This window comes from Rhinoraja longicauda, chromosome 30 (genome assembly GCF_053455715.1).
Source record: "Rhinoraja longicauda isolate Sanriku21f chromosome 30, sRhiLon1.1, whole genome shotgun sequence".
Lineage (NCBI taxonomy): Eukaryota > Metazoa > Chordata > Chondrichthyes > Rajiformes > Arhynchobatidae > Rhinoraja > Rhinoraja longicauda.
Genome location: NC_135982.1, coordinates 28,564,195 through 28,590,220, shown reverse-complemented (window position 1 = coordinate 28,590,220; position 26,026 = coordinate 28,564,195). Strand labels below are relative to the sequence as shown.

The window sequence follows — 26,026 nt, the reverse complement described above, 5'->3', positions numbered from 1 at the left end:
TGTGCTTCATTGTTTCTTTTGTGATGTTAGCTGGCAGTGATTTTGTTTTAAACTTACAATAGTTTTTTTTCCATCCTCCCTTCCCATCGGTTCTTTTGAAAGCATTGCTGGAGGCTTATTTCTACAGAAGCTAGTCAGTTGCTGATAACCTCAATCAAGTTGACACTCTTCATACGTAATAGACAATAGTCCCATCTTCTTTGTCCATTACACAAATGTATTTTTTCCATTTCAGAGGCAGAGCATATAGGAAGCATATTTGTGTAGTGTACAACCTTTAGGCAGCATGGTGGCGCAGTGGTCGGATTGCTGCCTTACAGCACCAGAGACCCAGATTTGATCTTGACTATGGGTGCTGTCTGTGTGGAGTTTGTACGTTCTCCCTGTGACCGTGTGCGTTTTCTCCAGGTGCTCCGGTTTCCTCCCACACTCCAAAGACGTGCAGGTTTGTAGGTTAATTGGTCTCTGTAACTTGTCCCTAATCTGTAAGATAGAACTAGTGCTGGTCTGTGTGGACTTGATGGGCCGAAGGACCCGTTTCCATACTGCATCTCAAAACCAAACTAAAGTAATTTCTCATCAGCGATTAAGAGCCTGTCCGTTGCGTTGCTAGAGTTGGTACTGCACAAGTCGACAAATTAAAGAAAATATGTGCATTAATATTATCTCAAGGTGATTTGATTTAAGGTAATGAAAAAGGTAAAAGCATTAGACAGAATAGTATCTTGTGGTAGGGTAATCAAGAACAAGGATAAATAATCTCTAATTTGGATATTCAGAGAACAATGTAAGATGTTATTAGCTTTCAAAGAATATGAAGTAATGTTAAAAGATAGAAGTTAACATCCAAATCAACCATGATTTGTGTGGCAGAGCAGGAGAGTGGTTGCCTTACAGTGCCAGACACCCACCCGGCTTACAATTTGTACATTCTTCCTTTGACCATGTGGGTTTTCTTCAGGTGCTCCGATTTCCTCCCACATTCCAAAGACATGCAGGTTTGTATGTTGATTGGTTTCTGCAAATTGTCCCCAGTGTGCAGGATGGAACTAGAGTACAGGTGATCATTGGTAGGTATTGACTTGTTGTTTCCACGTTGTATCTCTAAACATTTATTTCCCCCTTTTCCTTCTGCAATTCTTTGCTGTCTTCTTTGCTGTTGTAACTTCCAGACTCCTCTTTGTATTCCACCTTAATGTATTTCTTGCCTTGCTGAACCACAAATACATCTGTACAGGGCTTCTCCTTCATCCCTTATTTATGAAACCCTTTCTTAACCTGCTCCTTTTCACTGTTTGGTTACCTCCCTCTCCTCGCTCATCATCTGGAAGCGCAGGATCTCCATACTTTGTAAATCCAGAAGCTCTTGCTGCAGTTTCCATTTGTCTTTCCAACATGAATATATAGATGTGGCCAAGTTTCCAAAGATTCTCATCAAAAACGTGCATCCATATCTTTGGTTCTCAGCACCATCCTCTCCGGCTATACTTGTCCATGACTTCATCACTTGAAGTCTAACCTCAACTTACTCAAGGTTTTGTAGCTCACATCTTCCTCTGTTTTCTCATCTCAAAAACCTCACCCATATTAACATCACAATTCTCCAAGCTTCATTGTTAAACTTAAAATGTTCAGCTTTCTTGATTTCCTTTCCCAACTTTTGCCTAGAGATTGCATCTGCCTTGCACAGTGTCAACCTCAAAACACTCCTTGCTTTCCACTACACTATTGGTGTGCAATCATGTAGCTGCAATACTCCTGTACATCTTCTCTCCCACCTTCTCAAAAGAGGTTTTGCAAAGCTATTTCTTCAAAGATGCCTTTGTTTCCAGTGACTAAATCCCCAGTTTTCCTTCCTCTCTACTAATTTGGCACGGTCTCGCATTCCTATGCATAAACCATTTTGATACGGAGTCCTGCCTGTGAGAGGGAATTTAGAAATATGTTATCAAAGGGAATGTGGCCTCTACTCTTTTAATAGATATGTGAGGTATTGACATAATGTGAGAATAAAGCTGAAAATTAAAATAAGACCATCTTGGTGTCTCACAATCATCCTCATTTGAGTTTGATCGAATCGTTAACCAGGATCTGTTTTGGAAAAAAAAGATTGAGACGCACACACTTGGTAGATAGAGTCCCTTGACTCTTTCCTCTTTTATCTAGACAAATTGAAGGCTTGTGATGTAAAAAGAATCACATCATCTTCCTTGTTAACAACGTATTTCATTTGAGTTGTCAGTAACATGGTATTTTCTAAATAATTAATTGTGCTTGCTTGTTTGGAGATGGCTTCTGCCAAGAAAGAGCTTTGATTCTGAAAGCCTACAGAACAGTGCCTGTATGGAGTTATGTTGCCTGTGGGTGTTGGGGTCAATAGTACCAGCCCAGAACAGCACTGAAGGCAATCCTCAGTAGAAAGTAATGACTGAGGTAAGGTTGGGTGAGCTGCAACATCTTCAACTTTGTCATCAATGATTTTCCTCCCATCATAATTTCAGTAGTGGGAATGTTTGCTAATGATTGTACAATATTTAGTTTCTTTTACATTTCCTCGGACAGTGTTTTTTTCTTGTCACCTTGGGACGCTAATGTTATCCCACTTTTTAAGAAAGGAAGGAGAGAGAAAACAGGAAATTATAGACCAGTTAGTCTGACATCGGTGGTGGGGAAGATGCTGGAGTCAATTATAAAAGACGAAATTGCGGAGCATTTGGGTAGCAGTAACAGGATCGTTCTGAGTCAGCATGGATTTATGAAGAGGAAATAATGCTTGACTAATCTTCTGGAATTTTTTGAGGATGTAACAAGGAAAATGAACAGGGGAGAGCCGGTGGATGTAGTGTACCTTGACTTTCAGAAAGCCTTCGACAAGGTCCCACATAGGAGATTAGTGGGCAAACTTAGAGCACATGGTATTGGGGGTAGGGTACTGACATGGATAGAAAATTGGTTGGCAGACAGAAAGTAAAGAGTGGGGATAAATGGGTCTCTTTCAGAATGGTACTGCAAGGCTCGGTGCTGGGACAGCAGCTATTTACAATATACATTAATGACTTGGATGAAGGGATTAAAAGTAACATTAGCAAATTTGCAGATGACGCAAAGCTGGGTGGCAGTGTGAACTGTGAGGAAGATGCTATGAGGTTGCAGGGTGACTTGGACAGGTTATGTGAGTGGGCGGATGCATGGCAGATGCAGTTTAATGTGGATAAGTGTGAGGTTATCCACTTTGATGGTAAGAATCGGAAGGCAGATTATTATCTAAATGGTGTCAAGTTAGGAAAAGGGGACGTACAAAGAGATCTGGGTGTCCTAGTGCATCAGTCACTGAAAGGAAGCATGCAGGTACAGCAGGCAGTGAAGAAAGCCAATGGAATGTTGGCCTTCATAACAAGAGGAGTTGAGTATAGGAGCAAAGAGGTCCTTCTGCAGTTGTACAGGGCCCTGGTGAGACCGCACCTGGAGTACTGTGTGCAGTTTTGGTCTCCAAATTTGAGGAAGGATATTCTTGCTATTGAAGGCGTGCAGCGTAGGTTTACTAGGTTAATTCCCGGAATGGCGGGACTGTCGTATGTTGAAAGACTGGAACGACTAGGCTTGTATACACTGGAATTTAGAAGGATGAGAGGGGATCTTATTGAAACATATAAGATTATTAATGGGTTGGACACATTAGAGGCAGGAAACATGTTCCCAATGTTGGGGGAGTCCAGAACAAGGGGCCACAGTTTAAGAATAAGGGGTAGGCCATTTAGAACGGAGAGGAGGCAAAACTTTTTCAGTCAGAGAGTTGTAAATCTGTGGAATTCTCTGCATCAGAAGGCGGTGGAGGCCAATTCTCTGAGTGTTTTCAAGAGAAAGCTAGATAGAGCTCTTAAGGATAGCGGAGTCAGGGGGTATGGGGAGAAGGCAGGAACGGGGTACTGATTGGGAATGATCAGCCATGATCACATTGAATGGTGGTGCTGGCTCGAAGGGCCGAATGGCCTACTCCTGAACCTATTGTCTATTGAGCAACTCTATCAAGAGTGTCTACTCACCTACCCTAGTTATTCAATGGCATTACCAGTGCCAAGTCTTCCAATATCAGCATCCCAGCAAGGCAGCACGGTGGCGAAGCAGTAGAGTTGCTGCCTTCCAGCACTCACAGCGCCAAAGACCCGGGCTTGATCCCAACTACAAGTGCTGTCTGTACAGAGTTTGTACGTTCTCCCCGTGACCACTTGGGTTTTCTCTGAGAACTTCGGTTTCCTCCCACACTCCAAAGACGTAAAGGTTTGTAGGTTAATTGGCTTTTTCTTTAAAAATGTAAATTGTTGTGTGTGTGTGTATTAGTGTTAATATGCAGGAATCGCTGGTCGGCGTGGTCTCGGTGGGTTGAAGGGCCTGTTTCCGTGCAGTATCTCTAAACTAAACTAAACATCCCGGAGATTACCATTAACTGGAAGCTCAAGTGGAGCAGCCACCAAGATACTGTTGCCATAAGAGCAGGTCACAGGCTGTGGGTACGTTAGTTGCACTTGACGCATCCCCCAACCACAAATCTTTTCCACTATTTAGAAGGCGCATCAGGAGTCTGACAAACTACCTTCCATTTACCTGGATAAGTGCAGCTCCAGTGGTACTCACCCTCATTCAGAACAAAGCAACCCCTGTGATTGGCAACTCGATACGATACGATAAAACTTAATTTATCCCAGGAGGGAAATTGATCTGCCATCAGTCATAAAAGCACAAAATACATGAAACGTCCACTGTCCAAAAACTACACATTTCCATCATTGCTTGTTTACAACAGTCTTGTAATTTGCAACAGTCCACGTGTGCTACAATTGTCAGAATACGGTTCGTAAATGTTGCCTTGCCAGATGTGAGCTGCTACCAGTTTGGTGGGAGACACAAACTCATGAAAAAGCATGAACATGTCTTAGCAAGAGAGCTAATAGAGTGTTCTGTGGGAGTTAGCTCACAAATGTTAGTTGCTGGAATTCCAAAATATAATAACAATGTAAAAACAGCTCAAACATTTGCACTTCCAAAGACCTCGGTCCATGACTAAGGAGCTAAAGGGCTCCAGTCATCGTGAGATGGGCTTGCCAGCATTGGAATTCTGTATAGTAGGAAGCTTGTGTTTGCTGTCCACTTCATTTTAAAAAATCAACCAAGATCCTTATTGTGAAAGGCATGCACACACAAATGCAGGCAAGGAAATGGTTTCAGTTCTGAATTGCTCATGGTCAAATAACAGGCCATACAGATTTCACACTCTAAGAATAATGTTAATTATAAATGACAGCCATTCCTGTACCAAATCATTTGGCTTATTTGTAGCAATTAACTGAAATGGGACATTCCTAGAAAAAAAATTCCGCTAAATGGGTTAGAAATGGTACTGTGGAAGTAACACCAATATGTCTGGTGATAAATCACTGGTATCTAGTTGAAGAGTCTGAATTACAGAGCCAGTGCCAAATGCCCTCAGTAGGATGAATGTTGGAAGCTATTACATGGAATACTTAGAGTATCTGAAATTGTAATATGAGGTAGATAAACTGGCCTGACCGGTTTTGCCCACAGAAAGATAATCTTCCTGTTCGGTGAGCTTGAAGTCAATTACATTTTAGCAACATAAATTTAGACCATTTTAGTTGTCCATTTGAAAGTATCAACACGCAAATAAAAAATCTATCTTCACAGCCATTTATTATCCATCATAGCCAGAGGAAGAACTTGGGACAGGTACAATATTTAAAAATTTAAATACATTTGGGCAGGTACATGGATTGGAAAGGTTTAGAGAGATATAGGCCAAATGGGACTAGCTGAGATGGCCTGTTGCTGTGCTGTAGTAGGACTTTATGCTTCCATCATGCTGAAGGTGCTCTATATAATTCCAAATACACTTGTGCGAGTAAGATAACTGACCATGAACAATTCAAAAAGCAATTGGCGTCACACAGTCTGGAAACAGGCCCTTTGGCCCAACTTGTCCACACTGGCCAACATTCCCCATCTGCACTAGTCAGACCTGCCTGCATTTGCCCATAATTCTCCAAACCTGTCCTATCCGGAATCTTGGAATCATCTTTGATCAAACCCTCTCCTTCGACAAACATATCAAACACATCACAAAGACAGCCTTCTTCCACCTCAAAAACATTGCCCGTCTCCGTCCATGCCTCTCCTCCACAGCTGCAGAAACCCTCATCCACGCCTTCATCACCTCCCGTCTGGACTACTGCAACAGCCTCCTCTATGGCGCACCCTCAAAAATCATCAGTAAACTTCAATACATTCAAAACTCCGCTGCCCGCCTACTCACCCACACCCCGATCCGTGACCATATCACCCCCGTCCTTTACAAACTCCACTGGCTCCCCATCCCCCAGAGAATCCAGTACAAAATCCTCCTCATGACCTACAAAGCCCTCCATAACCTGGCCCCATCCTACCTGACCGACCTCCTCCACAGGCACACTCCCACCTGCACCCTCCGCTCTGCTGCTGCCAATCTCCTATCCCCCCACATCCGGACCAAACTCAGATCCTGGGGGGACAGGGCTTTCTCCATCGCTGCTCCCACCCTATGGAACTCACTACCCCAAACCGTCAGAGACTCCTCCACACTCACCACATTCAAAACATCACTGAAGTCTCACCTGTTCAGTACTGCCTTCAACCACTGAAGGTCACCTCACCTTCTGTCTCCTTTCTCTGTTCGTTTACTTATTTATCTATTTATTCACTTCCCTATGTTCTCTAAATCCCTGTAAAGCGTCTTTGAGTATATGAAAAGCGCTATATAAATGTAATGCATTATTATTATTATTATTATCCATGTACCTGTCTAAATGTTTCTTAAACATTGCAATAGTTCCTGCCTCAACTACCTCCTTTGGCAGATCATTCCCTACACCCACCACCCTTTGTGTGAAGAAGTTACCCCTCAGATTCCTATTAAATCTTTCCCCCTTAATCCTACATCTATGTCCTTACTTCCTTGCTTGCGTTTGTGTGTGTATGCCTTTCACTCTACGGATTATGGTTGATTTTAAATAATGAGGTGAACAGTAAACTTAAGCTTCCTACCATACAGAATTCCAATGCTGACATGTTTATCTCACAATCACTGGAGCCCTTTATCTCCTAAAATGTTGGACTGAGGTCTTTGAAAGTGCAAAATGTTGAGCTGGTTTTACGTTGTTATTGTATTTTGGAATTCTAGTAACTAACATTTGTGAGCTAACTCCCATAGAACACTCTGCTAAAACAGTCACAGCACTCTTGCTAACGGACATGTTTATGCTGTTTCATGAGCTTGCGTCTCCCACCAAAATAAGGGTAGTTGAACTTGATATTGTAAATATCAAAGCTGACTCTCACTAATTTGCTCCCATAATTTACATCAAACAGGGAAGATATCAAATCTGTTTTGAAACCCTGATGTGCGGGTGCAAAGCTGTATGTCTTGTTGCTTGCCATTGACATAAGGTACTCCTACATAGCAGTGTTAGTTTTGGCGAGGCAATGTCACGTTGAACTTTTAACCACTGTTCATTGTTTACATTCCCACCAATTGCCAATTTCCCCCTTTTCAATTAAAGTTAGTGGAAATGGAAGAGGCAAGCCTGCTGTGGCAATCGTAAAGTCTATGACAAGGCAGCACTTGCTATGGTTATGTGTATGAAGGGACTGCAGATGCTGCTTTACACCGAACATAGACACAAAATGCTGGAGTAACTCTGCCGGTCAGGCAGCATCTCTGGAGAAGAGGAATAGGTGACTTTTCAGGTCCAGACCCTTCATCACACTCAATAGGTGGCGTTTCGGGTCGAGACCCTTCATCAGAGTGATGAGTCTGATGAAGGGTCTCAGCCCAAAACGACATCTATTCCTCTTCTCCAGAGATGCTGCCTGACCTGCTACTCAACGTTGTGTGTCTATCTTTGATATGGTTATGTGTTGGAAGGAACTGCAGATGCAGTTTTAAACTAAAGATAGACACAAAATGCTGGAGTAACTCAGCGGGACAGGCAGCATCTCTGGAGAGAAGGAATGGGTGACGTTTCGGGTCGAGACCCTTCTACAGACTGAGAGTCAGGAGAGTCATGTTATGATAGTTTTTGTTTCTTGTTCATTCTAATATTTGAATACAGGTCAATTTTGTTATGGTAATAGGAAGTACTAAAACAGTTTATTCCCTGTTCATCTATAGTTCTGAACATTATCCGTTCAAATGTATATATTAATCCTGCACAATTTTTTTGCATAAAGCTGCGTTTGTTCCAAGCTAGTTTGGAGTAGCTCCATTAACTTTAATGGAGGTGAGAACTTTGAACTCTCCAGAGCGTAGATAAATCCCGAGCTGTCTGACCCAGGAGGAACATGGCTACTGGGCTGGCTGACTGACACCTGTTGCATGCACAGCTAGTCAAGGATTTCCCCGGGTCAGGTGTTTGACAACAATCCAAGTCTGTTCAACAACAACCCTCGGCCTCTCCATGTTTCACCTTTGAGGAAAATCGCACTGCAGAATGTAGTTTTCAGTCAGTATTTAAATGGTATCTAACTACAAGGTGGAGGTGTAGCCTAAACTGAAAGCATTCATCTACATTTCCTGCCTTCGGTGCCTAATAATCTGATTAATAGCCAGGTGGAGCTGTGCCCTCCATCAACATAATAAAAATCTTGAAACCTTATTGCGCTCAGACAACATTTTACCATTTAATAACTTTGATATAGTTTATGGTTCTGCCTCTTAGCTGTTGTGATGAGAATTTTATCTCATTAAAGGGCTTTATTACTTTCTTGTGCTGTATTCAAGTCTTTTTTATTGAGTGTGTGGGTTGGATTCTTGTACTTTTTCACTGCGCTGGTAGTTGGATTAGTCATGTAACGAGAGCTATTTCACTTGGCAATGGGAAGTTGCATGTTGTGCACAGCCACACAGTAACTGCTGTGTAAACAGGCGTGAAGAGACAGTTGAACATTCTGAACCCAGGGGTGCGTGCAGCCAGGTGATCTGACACTGCCTTGAACCCAGCCATTATCAGCAAGAGAGCTGTAATGGATCAGTCTCCCAGGTTCAGCCAGAGTTCAGCCAGTGTCCTTTTTTTGAAACCTTGTTATGGATCTGTGGGCGTGTTATTTGCAGGCAGCCGTGTGAAGGTGTCAGGTTTGGCAGGGAGGGTTGAATCTGTATAAACAGCAGTGACTGACAAAGGAGGGAGGGAAAAGCCTTTGCAGAAAACCACAAGTCGCCAATTATTACTGCAGTGCATTGTCAGGATGCAAAGTCTTTTATCACTGCTCTGAGATCTCATTGTGGGTGGAATTTGTGTTTGTGTTTTGTCTTTGTGGTGCTGATAATATTGAACCAACAGAGTTTTTCAGACTTCACGCAGGATTGTACATGCGTTTCATTCATGGAATCTTATTTGACATTTGATTTATAGCATAGATGTGAAGAGGCAGTGGGACAAATCATTATGCAGGTGACTGCCATTCCGGGAACACATGTCTTGTATGTATATATACTTAAAGCAACTTATACCAGTCTCCATTCAGTGAAAGAATGGGAAGCAAATTTAGAATGTCTTTATTCGAATATTCTATTTCTATGCAGCTAAATGTTTCTTTTTATCCTACAGTGGCTGATAACTCCCAAGTCCTTAAATGCACAAATTCACTTTAATCAGATTGTGAGATGGATTAGGGCCAACCCTGATATTTTACAATGTTTTTGACATGAGTTTGTTATTAATCTTCCATGGCTATAAGTTCAAGATTTACATTTCAGTCAGAAGCAATAATTAATCTCGGAAGTGAAATCGTAAGTGCGCTGTAAACATTCGTGAAGACACGGTTGAAGGTGCTGACCTCTCCCAAACAAGAAGGTCGGCAAACAACCAGGTGACCCGACACAGCACAAAACAGAAAAAATCATGTTTTAGCCCATTCAAATGCCTCCTACAGCAGCTAAGCAGCATCCATGTGAACTAAATGTGTAGGAAGGAACTGCAGATGCTGGTTCACACCTTAGACATAAAATGCTGGAGTGACACAATGGGTCAGGCAGCATCTCCGGAGAGAAGAAATAGGTGACGTTTCGGGTCGAGACACCTTTTCCGATTAAAGAAGGTTCTTGACCTGAATCGTCGCCCATTCCTTTGGTAAAGAAGATAGACACAAAAAGCTGGAGTAACTCAGCGGGACAGGCAGCATCTCTGGAGAGAAGGAATAGGTGACGTTTCGGGTTGTGTGTCTGAAGAAGGGTCTCGACCAAAACGTCACCCATTCCTTCTCTCCAGAGATGCTGGCCTGTCCCGCTGAGTTACTCCAGCTTTTTGTGTCTATCATTGGTTTAAACCAGCATCTGCAGTTCCTTATTCCATTGTTTATACTGTTGGAGGAATTCAGTGCAACATTTATGAAGGCAAAGGGATGGTCAACATTTCACGTTGAGAGCGAGTTCCTCTCGAGTTTGTTTTTTGTTCCCTGGGTTACAGCATCTGCAATCTCTTGTGTCAATAAGTTTACTAATTGTTCCTCCTAGTGACGTAACCAATCATCTTGGGTGTCAACCCCACAGTAATTGGTATACTTTCTCCAAGCCATTGCTAAATGTACCACTTGTCAGAAGCTTGGCTGAGTCATGCAGACTTCCTTAAACCTGTTGTGCAGCCAACTTCTCATTTGTGTTTTCCGATTGTTAAAAAATACTGCAAATGTCGGAAATCCAAAACGGAACAGAAAATCTGGGAAGCATAAACTTAGTTAACCAGCATCCATGGTGCATGGAGACAATGGTTTTGATTCATGCTCTGAATACAGTAATTATGCCAGGATTTCGTACATTTACAAGCACTGCGCTGTTACTTCCCTTGCAGCAAACCATCTTGCAGTTTGTGCAACTGGCTGGATCTCTGGTGTTGCACAACCTCAATTCTCCCTACTATATTGTGATTTTAAAAAAACATGTGGATCCAAAGGTTGAATATATACTGTTCATCGTTCCTTCCTCACACCTTCTGCCCCAACTTAGATTGTAGAAGCACGGTAACCTTTGGGCCTCAATTGAACATTTATTTTGATTACTGGCTAGTGTTACAACTATTGTATTTCAGCATAATTCTTGGTTATTATGGTTTCTTGGTTATTATCAAAGTTTCCTTGTTTGATCTGATCCAATGAAACTTCATGAGGTTCACTTATGGGGTCATAGAGTCTTACAACATGGAAACAAGCCCTTCAGCACAACTTACCCACACTGACCAACATGCCCCAGCTCCACTGGTCCACCTGCCTGCTTTTGGCCCATATCCCTCTAAACTTGTCCTATCCATGTACCTGTCCAAATGTTTCTTAAACGTTGCGATAGTCCCTGCCTCAACTACCTCTTTCGGCAGCTCGCTCCCTTAAAGCTATGTCCTTTGGTTTTCGATTCCCCTACTCTGGGTAAGAGACTCCTTGTGTCTACCCGGTCTATTTCTCTCATGATTTTGTACACTTGTGTCTGTAATCCTGGTACCAATGTACTGTGCACCTCTAACATAATCAGCACCTGGCTCAGAAACAACCAGAAAAGGTCATCAACCTGAAACATTAGCACAAGTTGCCTGACCTGTTGAGTATATCCAGCAATTATTTTAAATTCTAGATTTCCATCATCTGCAGTTTTTGTTTTGCTCAATAGTTCTATTGTGAATCCACTAACAGCTTAAATTCAGTTAGTAACCAGAAAGTAACATTCATATACCAATTGTTGGCAATATAAATCTGTTCTTTTATGTTTAGAAATGTCGGGTTATTGTGCAAGAGAGCATCAATTATGAACAAAGTAAGAAGAGGGATTAAGTCAAGTTGTGGTAATTTAAGGACGCTGAGATTAAGGTTTAAAATTCCAAACTTGCAAGAGGAATAAAATGGGGAGAGGTTGCAGGTTCCACCTGGCTGTGGAAATATAATGTGCTGAGTAGGAGTGGTATTAACTTGGCAGTGTTGTTTCATGACAACTCTTCCAGCAAGGTGTTAAACTAGGCTCCATCTGCTTCCTCCAGTTGGGACTATTTCGAAGAAGAACAAAAAATTATCCCACTACCTTTGCAAATATTTATTAAATATAACAGTGCTAAAAATAATATTGTGTGGTTATCGTCATATTGCTATTTGTGAGTTATTTGCAACATATTCAAATTAGTTGCTGTTTTTAGTACATTACAAAAGTGACTGCACTTCTGTCGTTGGTTTTAAAATGCTCTGGGTCTTGAGATTATGAAAGGCACCCTATCAATGTACTGTGTTCCAATGTGAGTTCTTGGAATCATTTGTCCTACATCCAACAGAAAGTTCTTGCTATTGTATTGGTGGGGAGAGCAATTTCAGAGGATCTTACAGTTATGAAATTACACAAGTCAACGCCCTATTTTGATATTTCCTCTTAAGAAGTTTGCAATTATTTATTTGTCTTGCTAACATTTGCCTTGGAATTTTTTGCATGTTAACAACACATGCATTCTACTTCATTTAGCATGCATTTATATTTTTCTTGCTGCCTGACTTTTATCAATGTAAATTCACCCTTAAGATTCAGGCATTCTGAGAGGACAAAGTCAAAAGAATACTTTGAAACATGTGAACTAACTTCTCTGCCTGAAAGAGAAAGATGCAGATGCATGCAGTGAAAATTCTAGTGATCTTAAAGTCTAAGAGATATCTTCTCTGAGGTGAGACAGATGTTGGATTAGACATCCCTAACCAAAAAGAAGGGATTGAGACGTAGTTGAAAAGTTGCTCCATAACTAAACCTAAGTTCCTTAACTGGAGCAACTATATAACTCTATCTATCTTGATTATGCACTTTTAGAAGATATTTGTTGTGGTTACAAAATAACATGACCCTAGTGCCCAGAGACTGTTGCAAGTTACAGCACATGTGGAAATGAGGTGTTTTCCATTGTAAACCCAACCAATGTGAAATGGTTTCCACCTGTTCGGTTCTACTGTGTGAAAGAGGTTAAACCTTTGCTGAAGAAGGGACTTATCTTAAACATATCCTGGTAATCAGTAGAAATATAATGGTAAGAAAATTTAGACTGCTTAAAATTGAGGTATATTCAATCACTGCAAGATGGTTTGGGTAAGGATTTCTAATGAGGAACAACACCAAAGCTTATCAAAAGGAATCACAAAAAAATAATTAAACTTTGATGTGTTTTGGATATAATTATGGCTAAGCAAATGATTAATTTGGAAACAATACATATTGCATCCATTAGAAGGCATGTTATAGATTTGGTCTTTCATAATTTATCCAACATTCATAAAACCAAGGTTAAAGAATCACAGTTACTCCAAATTAATGTCCATTTTGGCTATTCCATTATAGACCCTTTGGTGCTATGTACTGTGGTCCTCTTATTTTATTTCTCTTTCATACTTTTAAAATTCCTCTTTAAATTATATCTCTGTTGCTTCATGCTCTATTATAGCTCTGTATGAAAGCTTTTCTTCAAATGCTCCCTTTCATTATAGTAACAATCTAAAAGCCAGATCTTGAGTTTTATCTATGTGTGCCTTCTGGAGAGCATTTAACCGACTAAACTTTCATCCGTCATGCTTTCTGCGTTAGGGAACATAACACAAGAAAATATTGATCAAACTTAGCTGTTTGCCTCATTATACATCACCCTACATTTACAACAAAAAAAATCCAAGATATTTAATGGACACTATTTCTGAACCTCAATATACCAACCCTACTCCCCATTGCTGATGCTAGATCAGTCACAGAGGTTTTGTTCCTCCCCACAGTTACTTTTGAAGGCTCTGATTTAGTCTCTGCTGAGTCCAAACATTTCTAAACGTGAAAGTATTTACTTTATATTCATAATATCGGTGTGGAGCAAAGCTTTCTTCATAATCAGAATGTACACTCAATTCCTTTTAAAGTGGCTATTCTACTATTTTGCGGTAGAGTAGATGTTGTAGCTTGTTGAATAGTGCGGTCTGTCATAAAAAATTGTGTGACTGCTAATAGAATTCACACAGTGAAAACCTTATAACCAAGCAAGACTTGTGTAAATAAGGTCATTCTCCACCGTTTCTATGGCTAAAGATTAGCAGTGTGGAAATCCTAAGAGAAAATATCACAAGGATGGAGAAAAACATCCCGACGTCAGGTATGTGGTATTATTATTACACTAACATTCTTTAACGGTAAGATGGATTTCTCTAATTCTGCCCGTCTATTCCAGGTGTGCTTTCAGTAAAAAGGGATATACAGCCACACTCCACCATATTAAATGAGAGCTCTATTCCAATATATAAAAATAAAAGCTTGGCTGCTTAATGTTTTTTTTTAATGAAGTTAACATTTGGCTGAACCAATAATATCTCAAGTTACACCCTTAACAGTGTTGTGTAGTTGAAATGAGCTAGAACAATAATGGGTTGATCGTCATCAGCCTATTTGACCCACGGTTAAGGTGAGGAAAACCAGCCAAACATATGGCTTCTGAAATAAAAATCGGAAATACTGAGCGGGTGAGGCAGCATACATGAAGCAAGGAGCCGGGTTCCTTACAATAGATTTGGCACACAACCTCAGGTATGGAGTGCCAATCGAACAATAATCCTCTATACTGAGGTCCACCCACAAAGTGATGACTGAGCCTTGCCAGAAGCCCCTGAAGTAATGCCCTTATGGATCTGTAATATCCCTTTGTTGTCAAAAGCTCTTAAACTGTTTTTAAATGTCTCTTGATAATCAGAGTTATTAAAAAAAACAATCCACAGAGGCTTGAATAATTTAAAACTTAAAAGAAAAATTTTAAGCCGTAAAGTCCTAGAAACTGGAAATATAAACCATTTCTTTGCACTGTCCCTTTTGCACAGCGTTAGTGACTGTATTCAAGTGACCACTGGGTTCACACTTCAGAAGCCAGTCTTGGTGAGTGGAAGTGGAGGAGCAGATGCAAGGCCATTCAAATCCCTTTGTATCGGCTCATTGTTCTGCTGCTGGGCTGGGTCGTGAGTCCAGTGTTGGATGCACTGGCATCTGATCTTCAGTTTCACCAGCACGATAGGCAGCCAGCAACCAGCCCAATCCAGCATGTGGTTTTGTCAATGACTCTTCATCAGAGCTCTGAAATGACAGCTTCTAATCCCTGCCTGATGGTGTTAGCGAGTAAGTGGTGAAATGCGGCTTAATTGCAATGCCCCCTCTGATTATGGGTCTTTGTCTTGAAATGGGTCTTTGTCGTGAGGTTATTCACTTTGGAAGTAAGAATAGAAAGGCAGATTATTATCTGAATGGTGTCAAGTTAGGAAGAGGGGATGTTCAACGAGATCTGGGTGTCCCAGTGCATCAGTCACTGAAAGGAAGCATGCAGGTGCAGCAGGCAGTGAAGAAAGCCAATGGAATGTTGGCCTTCATAACAAGAGGAGTTGAGTATAGGAGCAAAGAGGTCCTTCTACAGTTGTACCGGGCCCTGGTGAGACCGCACCTGGAGTACTGTGTGCAGTTTTGGTCTCCAAATTTGAGGACGGATATTCTTGCTGTTGAGGGCGTGCAGCGTAGGTTCACTAGGTTAATTCCCGGAATGGCGGGACTGTCGTATGTTGAAAGGCTGGAGCAATTAGGCTTGTATACACTGGAATTTAGAAGAATGAGGGGGGATCTTATTGAAACATATAAGATAATTAGGGGATTGGACACAGTAGAGGCAGGAAACATGTTCCCAATGTTGGGGGAGCCCAGAACAAGGGGCCACAGTTTAAGAATAAGGGGTAGGCCATTTAGAACGGAGATGAGGTAGAACTTTTTCAGTCAGAGAGTGGTGAAGGTGTGGAATTCTCTGCCTCAGAAGGCAGTGGAGGCCAGTTCGTTGGATGCTTTCAAGAGAGAGCTGGATAGAGCTCTTAAGGATAGCGGAGTGAGGGGGTATGGGGAGATATGGGGAGAAGGCAGGAACGGGTACTGATTGAGAGTGATCAGCCATGATCGCATTGAATGGCGGTGCTGGCTCGAAGGGCTGAATGGCCTACTCCTGCACCTATTGTCTATTGTCTAAATGTTAACCCTTTATCTCCCTCCACAGATGTTGTCTGATTTGCTGGTTCCAGCATTTTCATATTTTAAATGCATTGCCCCTGCAATTGATTAGCTTGCTGATTGACCATGTGGCTGAGATACTGGAGACCCTAACCTACCATTGGACTTGTTTCCCAATAAAATCACCAGCTTCACTTTATATTCGTCTTGCTTTGCTGATCTTTCTCTACCCAAGACAATGGAAGAAAAGCATGTTTGAAAGTTGTTAAGTGCAGGTCATACAATATGCATTTATTTCATCATACATCAAGATGAAACAACATTAAAATTAAATTGTTTCATTTTGGATAAGTGAATCAAACAGGAGCTTTGATCAGCTCCTCCATATTGATGTGAGGTTAGTTCAGAAAATACCTATGCAGTGTTAGATTCAGTAACTCCTGTAAGTTAATATGGTTCACAGTGTTGCTGCTAGCTGCCTAACTGTTTTTGGCTGAGGACAGAATCAGGCTCAATTTGTCCAGTCACTCTACACTTCCATCCCCCACAAGGATGGTCTCGAAGCCCTCCGTTTCTTCCTCGACCGTAGAACCAGCCAATCCCCATCGACCAACACTCTCCTCCGCCTAGCAGAGCTGGTTCTTACCCTCAATAACTTCTCCTTTGACTCCTCCCACTTCCTCCAAACCAGAGGCGTAGCTATGGGCACTCGCATGGGCCCTAGCTACGCCTGCCTCTTTGTCGGGTACGTCGAACAATCCCTGTTCCAGACGTACACTGGCCCCATCCCCGAACTCTACCTCCGCTACATCGACGACTGCATTGGTGCTACCTCTTGCACCCATGCAGAACTCACTGACTTTATACACTTCACCTCCAATTTCCATCCTGCCCTTAAATATACCTGGACTATCTCTGACATCTCCCTCCCGTTTCTGGACCTCACCATCTCCATCACAGGAGAAAAATTAGTGACGGACATTTATTACAAGCCCACCGACTCGCACAGCTATCTGGACTACACTTCTTCCCACCCGGTCCCCTGCAAAAAGTCTATCCCCTACTCCCAATTCCTCCGTCTACGCCGCATCTGTGCCCGGGATGAGGTGTTTCAGACTAGGGCTTCCGAGATGTCCTCGTTTTTCAGAAAACGGGGCTTCCCCTCCTCCATTATAGATGAGGCTCTCACTAGGGTCTCTTCTACATCCCGCAGCTCCGCTCTTGCTCCCCATCCCCCCACTCGCAACAAGGACAGGATCCCCCTCGTTCTCACCTTCCACCCCAATGCAGTGGAACAGAGGGATCTGGGAATAACTGTGCATTGTTCCCTGAAGGTGGAATCTCATGTGGATAGGGTGGTGAAGAAGGCGTTTGGTATGCTTGCCTTTATAAATCAGAGCATCGAGTATAGAAGTTGGGATGTAATGTTGAAATTGTACAGGGCATTGGTGAGGCCAAATCTGGAGTATGGTGTGCAGTTCTGGTCGCCAAATTATAGGAAGGATGTCGACAAAATGGAGAGGGTACAGAGGAGATTTACTAGAATGTTGCCTGGGTTTCAGCACTTAGGCTACAGAGAGAGGTTGAACAGGTTGGGTCTTTATTCTTTGGAGCGTAGAAGGTTGAGGGGGGACTTGATAGAGGTTTTTTAAATTTTGAGAGGGACGGACAGAGTTGACGTGGGTAGGCTTTTCCCTTTGAGAGTGGGGAAGATTCCAACATGGGGACATAGCTTCAGAATTGAGGGACAAAGGTTTAGGGGTAACATGAGGGGGAACTTCTTTACTCAGAGGGTTGTGGCTGTATGGAATGGGCTTCCGGTGGAAGTGGTGGAGGCTGGCTCGATTTTATTATTTAAGAGTAAATTGGATAGGTATATGGATAGGAGGGGATTGGAGGGTTATGGTCTGAGTGCAGGTAGATGAGACTAGGTCAGGGAGAATGGTCGGCGTGGACTGGTAGGGCCGGACAGGCCTGTTTCCATGCTGTAGTTGTTATATGTTATATGTTATATGTTATTTCCATTTGGAGAAAACAGTCCCTTGGCTGAACTAACACTCTCGCAGCCCACAGAATAGGGCTGCCTCACCAGACTAACAAAAGGAGGCCCACGTGTTGCTGGCCGGCACCAGGAATGCTGTGTTTTACATACTGCTCGCTAAATCCAACAGGCATGTGGAAAATGGAGAATATGAGCCACACAAGCAATATGAAAGGGAGTATTTGTCCCACTGATTGCAGGCTGGCCTGTGGCCAGGGTTGATGCTGACCGTCTGCTGAACCATGTCGTTAGGCGTGTAGCAGAGCTGAACGGTGGGCAGGAGCCAATGAGTAAGCAGACTTCGTCCAAGAGTTTACACACAAAAGAGAATCTGTGTCCTGCGTAACCCCCTCACTCCATAAGTAACACACACAAGTAACCCTTGCACTCTTGCACTTGACACTGCTTTCATGCAATAAGGCCCATTGTCTCGGTATTTTGTGATTGTTTATTCCTAACAGCCTTCCCTTGTGCTAACATAGTTTTCAACCAACGAACAATAAGTAATGTGCTTATTGGACTTCCCTCATTGTTGATGCGCAGTGACTAGCAAATCACTGATCTTGTGCAGATCAAAGAAATTCCCTGAAGGATGCCACCTCTAATTGAATCTGGCCTCACCCTGCGGTAAGCCATTCGTGCCAGCTCCACAATCCACTACACCTCGACCTGTGCGTGACCTTTCTGTGTGACTATCCTTGCAATATCCAACACTTGTGTCAAATTCCATTGCCTGAATTTGGCAAAGCTGTTCTTTTAAATAACCTAGCGTCTTTACGGAAGTAACAGAAAAAGCAATTTGAGTTCCTTGATATAACTTTGAAACCAATGGCTGATAAAACAATGTAAATTGTAACTCTGCTTAGGAAGGAGCTGCAGATGCTGGTTTAAACCGAAGGTAGACCCCAAAAGCTGGAGTAACTCAATGGGCCAGGCAGCATCTCTGGAGAGAAGGAATGGGTGACGAAGGACTGAAGAAGGGTCTTGACCTGAAACGTCACCTATTAAATTATAACTCTTACTGTTTCATTCTATAGTACCACTTGAACAGAATTAGACAACTTTTGCTGATAACTTATTTTTGTATCTAAGTTCATGTATCTCACCTAACACAAGTCCAAAAATGGATGTTCTTGAATTTTCTTTGCTGGCATGTCTTATCCTCCACCTCTTGAGATTGGAAGGAAGGCTAGCTAAGACAGAACGGTTCACGATTCTTTGTACAGAATCCTTAAGGTTTTGGTAGTACCAAATTGGCCGAGTTTTCAGACTATTAGATCGTATTCCCACGATTGCCCCACCACACGTTTGATTTTTTCCTAGATTTTGCACAGTAGTATAATAAATTTTCCAATGAAAGAGGTGAATTTAAAGGGAGCATATCAAATAAAATCCATTGTGTTTAAAGGAAGACGCAAGAGACTGCAGATGCTTGAATCTGGAGATCTGTAGCTAAATTCACAGGTCTGGAATGTTTCTTAAGAAAAGATATCTCGCTGGATAGTAAAGGATAGGATTCCAGAGTGTTAATTCAACGTAACAAAGCATGATCGACAGCTTCTGAGAAAGGCAGTCAAAGGTCAAAGATCTTGTACTCGCTGGAATTTAGAAGACTGTGGGGGGATCTTATAGAAACATATAAAATTCTTAAGGGGTTGGAGAGGCTAGATGCGGGAAGATTGTTTCCGATGTTGGGGGAGTCCAGAACCAGGAGTCACAGCTTAAGGATAAGGGGGAAGTCTTTTAGGACCGAGATGAGAAAACATTTCTTCACACAGAGAGTGGTGAGTCTGGAATTCTCTGCCACAGAAGGTAGTTGAGGCCAGTTCATTGGCTATATTTAAGAGGGAGTTAGATGTGGCCCTTTTTGCTAAAGGGATCAGGGGGTATGGAGAGAAGGCAGGTACAGGCTACTGAGCTGGATGATCAGCCATGATCATATTGAATGGCGGTGCAGGCTCGAAGGGCCGAATGGCCTACTCCTCCACCTATTTTCTATGTTTCTATAAATTAACATCATCATGCTTTATAAAGGAGAATAAAACTAGGATCCCAGGTCCCTTGGGTCAGAAATTTGAGGGGTTTTCTCCATGAAGCCACATAATTAAAATATATTAGACCCTCCAAACAGGTGAATCATAGCTCAATATCAAAAAAATAATTATTCTGCGCGTGCAACTAATTTTACATTGATTTGTACATTTATCAAATTGCTAATAGGCACAGGCCAAAACGTTTGACGTAAATATTGTACATTAAGCAGGCAACAAACCTACAGAGCAGCCTTTCCAAATCTGCAGACTGAGATGCTAACCTTGCAGGCTGGCATAGTAAGATGTACACCAGCAATAAGAATGAGGAGGCCTGGGGTACAGTAGGTGATTGGCAGAGGTAAGCAGACATGCACCCACCTCAGGTCATTCACACCTAGTGCAAAGCACTAAATGCACTATATGTAGTAGCAGCAGCACTCTGGATCTTGCATGTAAAATTGGTTCTCCTAGCTTCAGTTGAACGATTGCTGGTGTCAAACTTATAATACTACATACTACATGTAGTGCTGCCAACACCAACCAAGGACGGCACGGTGGCGCAGCGGTAGTGTTGCTGCCTTACTTACAGCGCCAGAGCCCAAGGTTCAATCCTGACTTCGGGTGCTGTCTGTACAGAGTTTGTACGTTCTCCCCGTGACCACGTGGGTTTTCTCCGAGTGCTCTGGTTTCCTCCCACACTCCAAAGACGTACAGGTTTGTAGGTTGATTGGCTTTGTTTTTAAAAAATTGTAAATTGTCCCTCGTGTGTAGGATAGTGCTAGTGAACGGGATGATCGCTGGTCGGTGTGGACTCAGTGGGTCAGAGGACCTATTCCCATCCTGCATCTCTAAAGTCTAAACAGCTGATGAGTTTCAGGACATGAGTTATACTGCCTTTTATAACCTCAACTTACCTACAGTGCCCCTCCATAATGTTTGGGACAAAGACCCATCAATTAATTATTTGCCTCTGTATTCCACAATTTGAGATTTATAATAGAAAAAAAATCACATGTGGTTAAAGTGCACATTGTCAGATTTTAATAAAGGCCATTTTTATACATTGTGGTTTCACCATGTAGAAATTACAGCTGTGTTTATACATAGTCCCCCCATTTCAGGGCACCATAATGTTTGGGACATATGGCTTCACAGGCGTTTTGTAATTGCTCAGGTGTGTTTAATTGCCTCCTTAATGCAGGTATAAGAGAGCTCTCAGCACCCAGTCTTTCCTCCAGTCTTTCCATTACCTTTGATCCCAAACATACTGCTACAGCAACAAAGGAGTTTTACAAAGCTAAAAAATGTTACATTCATGAGTGGCCAAGTCAATCACCTGATCTGAACCCAATTGAGCATGCCTTTTATATGCTGAAGAGGAAACTGAAGGGGACTAGCCCCCAAAACAAGCATAAGCTAAAGATGGCTGCAATACAGGCCTGGCAGAGCATCGACACCCAGCAACTGATGATGTCCTTGAATCGCAGACTTCAAGTAGTCATTGCATGCAATGGATATGCAACAAAATACGAAACATGACTACTTTCAGTTACATGACATTGCTGTGTCCCAAACATTAGGGTGCCCTGAAATGGGATGGGGGGGGGGGGCTATGTATAAACACAGCTGTAATTTCCACATGGTGAAACCAAAATGTATAAAAATCGCCTTTATTAAAATCTGACAATGTGCATTTTAACCACATGTGATTTTTTTCTATTACAAATCTCAAATTGTGGAGTACAGAGGCAAATACATAAATGATGGGTCTTTGTCCCAAACATTATGGAGGGCACTGTAAGTTGCTTTAAAGAGGATTAATTATTTTGAATTGTAATGTAGACACATGTAACAGTTCGTCTGCATATGCAGGAACAAGATAAATAATGTATTGTCTTTCCGCTGGCTGGTGAACACACAACAAAAGCTTTTCACTACCTTGGTACACGTGACAATAAACTAACTAACTAACCCAATAGTTGTCACTTTGCTGTGTTTTAAAAGAAACTGCATGGTGGCATGGGATCAAATATCAAACTCATGGTTTGGGATTTAAATCCTTAAAGAGTAAATTATATGTGGGTACAATAAGATAATGATTAAATGGCTGAACTGGTCATTCGGAGGTCTGGACTACTGAGCCAGATCGCATCAAGGCAGGTGGCTTAGCGGTAGAGTTGCTGCCTTACAGCGCCAGAGACCCGGATTTGATCCTGGTTATGGGTGCTTCGCATAAAGAGTTTGTATGGAGTTTCTATGTTCTCCCCGTGACCACGTGGGTTTTCCACGGGTGCTCCGGTTTCCTCCCACATTCCAAAGATATACAGGTTTGTAGGTTCATTGGCTTCAGTTGTAAATTGTCCCTGATGTGCAGAATGGTGCTAGTGTGTTGGGATCGCTGGTCGCTGTGGACTCGGTGGGCCGAAGGGCTTGTTTCCGCGCTGTACCTCTAAAGTAAAAAACTAAAACTAAAAGGTGGGGAATTGAAACTTGACTTTTTTTTGTGCAAAGCTCATTTAGTTAAAAGTGACCGTGTGACCACATTATGGATGGTCATTTAAAAAAATCACCTGGTTCACTAACATCCTGTCAGGAAGAAAGTCTGCTGCCCTTAACCCACCTGATGTGTGCGCACCGCTCACTAAACAGTCCGCTCTGCTTTCACAAAAACTGCTGGAACATGACTAGCAGCCACTTTTCAAGGCAATTGGGAATGAACAATAAAGTCAGTGATGCTGATATTTATGTGAATAAATTAGAGCATGCAGGCCCCAGGAATGGCATGGGTATAAGAGGCCACTTGTTCTTTTGTGTTTGTTTACTACAACCAGTGATATTATATGTGCATTAATTCTCCGAAAAGACATGCCATGTATAGAGCTGTGTCTCTAATGAATGGTATGGTGGGGGGGGGGGGGGGGGGGGACTGCAGATTCTGGTTTACACCAAAGATCGACACAAAATGCTGGAGTAACTCAGTGGAACAGGCAGCATCTCTGGAGAGAAGGAATGGGTGACGGACGTTTTGGGAAGAGACCCTTCTTCAGACCTGGACCTGAAACCTCCATCCCCTTTTCCTTCTCTCCACAGATGCTGCCTATCCCGCTGAGTTACTCCAGCATTTTGTGTCGATTTATTTTAATGAAGGCCCTTATTGGCAATGTTCATGTGTCTGATACTCTGAGTTTGGGCGTTCAGCTGACCTGTGTACTACATTTGATCTGTGGCTGGGTGCTTGGGTTCACCACCCAATGAGCTACTCCCATGCTGATTTGCAACCAATGGCAGGTTTTTAACAAAACTTGCATACACCACCTTGACTGTTAACCCTAGAAAGTGCTAGTTCCTGCACTGAGCCCCATATGTTCTCGTACAAAGCTGTACAGTGTTCAGCCTTTCCAAAAATCAATAAGGCATTTGTTCTTGTATCTCATCAGTCTTTCAACATGTCTGTCCAGCTGCTCCTGTTCCAGCCCACAGCTGCGGCTGTTGGACTTAAAACCATAAACTCCCTTCACTCTGAGTTGTAACAGAGGTGTTTAACTTTACTTTTCCTTCTAACTTTCCAGCTAATCAACTTCATGAGTTTCCAAGATGTCAGGGAGCACTGCTGTAGTTTTGGAGAAGTTAACTCGTCACACACATAACGAGCACAAAGATTAACCTGGCTTCTCGCACATCAGACAGGAGAACATTTCCAGATCGTCCAAGGAAATGTGTAAAAAACAGATGCACCTACGTACGGGGCTGGCAATTCTAGCCCAGCCAGGGTGGGCTAATGTGTAAAACCTTCCTCCAAGAGCCACGCTGTGCTTTCTTCACTACTGAGACGCTGTTGAAAAGAGAGCAGGGATGGGAATTGAAATGCAAGTCTCGCAAGCAATTGAGGACAGACTTCCATGGGGTGTTAATTTAAATGTCTGGAAAGACCTTTGAGTAAAAAACACTGTAATTTCCCAAAGAGGCAGCTGTGTTCTGTCTGAAGCACTTAATTTTCTAAAGAAAGGTTTCCTTTTTATTATGTGTGGAATTTTTGACTTTTAATTAATTTGCCTATTTTCATTCCTCTAGTTTAGTATTGCATTAGGTTTTTGTTTTATTTCATGCTTTATTGTTTTAAATTCTGTGTTTGGTGTCTTTTCACCTTCTATGCTTTCTTTGCCTTCTCATTATTACTTTTTTCCTACCCACTTTCCCCCATTTCATTGTCAATCAATTTTTTTGCTGTAGTTTTCATTCTGGTTTAAAGAAAAGTTGCATCAAGGAAGGAGGCCATTCGTCCTGCCAAACCCCGACTAGCTCTATTCACCCAATCCTCTTCGTCTTCTCCCCATACTGCTGCAAATCATCCTAATATTTATGCAGCAACCTTGTAAACCCTACAATTGAATCTGCCCCCATGCATGGCTATACTTTGGTTATTTCGGAACTACTATCTACCTCATTGGTGACCCTCGAACTGTCTTGATCGGACTTTACTGGCTTTACTTTGCACTAAACTTTATTCCCTTGACGTGTATCTGTACGTTGTGAATGGCTCGATTGTAATCATGTGTTGTCTTTCCGCTGACTGGTTAGCACACAATAAAAGCTTTTCACTGTACCTCGGTACACATGACAATAAGCTAAACTGAACCATATGTGCAGAGCATGCAGATGCATGAAGGGGGGGGGTCCATCAATGGGAACTGTTTCTATCTCTTTACTTACAACTTCAATTCTTTTAAAATATATATTTTAGATCCTCAACTGTTCCAGGGAGAATAATCCCAGCCTCTCCACTCTGGCCACATTACTAAAGTCACTTGTCCTTCGAATCATTTTAGTAACTTTCTTCTACCTTCACCTCGTTCATGGTCTTCTCCCCGTGCCTCTTTTGTAGACTAAGATGCTAAGTGCTTCTTTGGTTATTTGCTCAATCTGCCCAGCAATTCCCCATAATCAAAGCACATATCCCTCCAGGTGACTCTGTGTCTCCTTTTTAGAAATCTCCTCTCTGGTTTAAGTCTCTACTCCTAGTTCCTCTTATGAAAACATATTACTTAGCCTTTTCTATGTTATATGTCATCCACCAATCCACCATCTTACCTGTACCTTCGTACGGTCCATTATAATCATCATCGTTCACTTCACTACGAGCAGTTGATTTTTCTTGCACAAGAGCTTATTGGGATATGGATTAACTTTCCATAAACACTGTGAAAATGGCTAGGCAGCGATAGATGAATATCTGAATCTGAAAGCAATTAAAAGCTAAGGAATGTCAATGAAACGTGGAAATGTGTCAGAGACTGATATTTTTAAAAATTCAAAAACACAAGTGCTAGCAGTAAACATTACATAGAAAATAGGTGCAGGACGAGGCCATTTGGCCCTTCGAGCCAGCACTGCCATTGTGATCATGGCTGATCATCCACAATTAGTAACCTGTGCCTGCCTTCTCCCCATATCCCTTGATTCCACTAGCCCCTAGTGCTCTATCTAACTCTCTTTTAAATTCATCCAGTGATGAATTTAATTTACTCCAAAGACGTACGGGTAGGTAGGTTAATTTGACTGGGTAAATGTTTAAAAAATTGTCCCTAGTGTGTGTAGGATAGTGTTAATGTGCGGGGATCGCTGGGCGGCGCGGACTTGGAGGGCCGAAAAGGCCTGTTTCCGCGCTGTATATATATGATATGATATGATATGAATTGGACTCCACTGCCTTCTGGGGCAGAGAATTCCACAAATTCACAACTCTCTGGGTGAAAAAGTTTTTTCTCGCCTCAGTTTTAAATGGCCTCCCCTTTATTTCATAGACTATGGCCCCTGGTTCTGGAAATATTGTTGTAAATATATGAAGAGAAAGGTTATGCTATTGGAGAATATGGGTAGAAGCAGCTGCATGTTCAG

General features: G+C 42.2%; 1 protein-coding gene across 2 annotated transcripts in view; it reads left to right on the top strand.

Annotated features, from left to right (window-relative positions):
* vps13d (vacuolar protein sorting 13 homolog D) overlaps positions 1 to 26,026 on the top strand; it is a 216,010-nt gene that overhangs the window by 173,293 nt on the left and 16,691 nt on the right. The gene's annotated exons all lie outside the window — the stretch shown is intronic.